This window comes from Gekko japonicus, unplaced genomic scaffold (genome assembly GCF_001447785.1).
Source record: "Gekko japonicus isolate JY-2015 unplaced genomic scaffold, Gekko_japonicus_V1.1 scaffold374, whole genome shotgun sequence".
NCBI classification, from domain to species: Eukaryota; Metazoa; Chordata; class Lepidosauria; order Squamata; family Gekkonidae; genus Gekko; species Gekko japonicus.
In genome coordinates, this window is record NW_015176463.1 from 710,770 (window position 1) to 712,221 (window position 1,452).

The following is a 1,452-nucleotide window of genomic DNA, read 5'->3' on the forward strand; positions in this document are numbered from 1 at the left end:
AATCCCCGCAAAAATAGATAAATAAATAATGGTGTTGTTTCTATTTTTATGAACCACTTTCAGAACTTTAATTATGAAGCAGTCTGAAAGTGGCCTAAATAAATAATAGTCAGCAGTCTCCAGCCAGCCTGGATCTGGAATGGGACCTATGCTTTGCCATAGACATAATAGGATGGCAGAGTTATTTCTGTATTGGAGTACACTAGGATTTGGACACTGCCATTCCACATATTGGTAGAACAGAACAGTGTCTCCACAGCATTTTCATGTGTACTGGGGGGAAAAAGATTTTAAGAAGAATGAAGAAATATCAGGGTGCCATGAAGGAGGAAGGGGGGCTACCATGTACATCATCCCTCCAATGTGATTTTCCAGATGATACAAAGGGCCTGATTGTGTTGACTATCATTTGTTTTGTTAATATCAGGTATTGTGAAATATAAACACCATGAGCATAACTTTCACACTATGGGCCTGAAAATAACATACTTTGCTTTTTCTGTGCTTTTATAGTATGATATCAAAATTTAAAAGAAAAGAAATAAGCTTTTTTCTAGCTTTCCTAATTTTTCAACAAGGAGTAAAATATAATTCCATTGTTACAGTATCAGTTTAATAAGAAATTCCTTATCTGCTATTTAATAGGCTTAAATGCTAGTTAAAAGCTAGTTAAAAGACGTGTCACAAGCAGACCTTTCAAAATATGAGCGTACAAACAAAGGACCTACAGGGACTTGAAGGGGGGGGATCTCATCTTCTCCTCTCATTGTATTTCCTCCTTCCCTTCCCTGAAAGCCCCCATAGCCTCTTCCCTTTTCCTACTTCCTTCTCTTCCACCCACCACCCAAGCTACCTTTATCTGCCCCTGAGTTTTGCGTCCTTCCCACCTCCTGGCAGCCTCTTCCCTTTTTTCCCTCTCCCACCCACCTAATTTCCTCTGCAGCTTATTATTTGTTTATTTATTTATTAAATTTCTACCCTGCCCTCCCACCAAAGCAGCTCAGGGCGGCTTACAAACCATTTAAAACCAACATACAGTTATAACCCGCGATTACAAAACATAAAATACAATTCCATAAAATTCCAGCTAATACATCCTGTGATAAAGTGCTAGTGCGACACCACCGGCATAGTCAGTTCTTATTGAAACGCTTGGCGGAATAGCTCTGTTTTAACTGCTCTATGGAACTGCTGGAGGTAGAGCTCTGATCTCCTGAGGGAGCTCGTCCCACAGCGTTGGCGCCACCAGGGAGAATTCTCTGGTCCTAGTTACCGCTAATCTAGACGGCTTTGCGTTCCCCATCGCAGTGCCCTTGGGGGAACATATGGGGAAAGGCAGTCCCTCAGGTAGGGAGGCCCCAGACCATTAAGGGCTTTAAAGGTCAAAACCAGCACCTTGAAGCGAATCTGGAACGCTATTGGAAGCCAGTGCAAGGACTTCAGCACAGGCTG

General features: G+C 42.1%; 1 protein-coding gene across 1 annotated transcript in view; it reads left to right on the forward strand.

Annotated features, from left to right (window-relative positions):
* RASGEF1C (RasGEF domain family member 1C) overlaps positions 1-1,452 on the forward strand; it is a 67,056-nt gene that overhangs the window by 40,757 nt on the left and 24,847 nt on the right. The window lies entirely within an intron of this gene.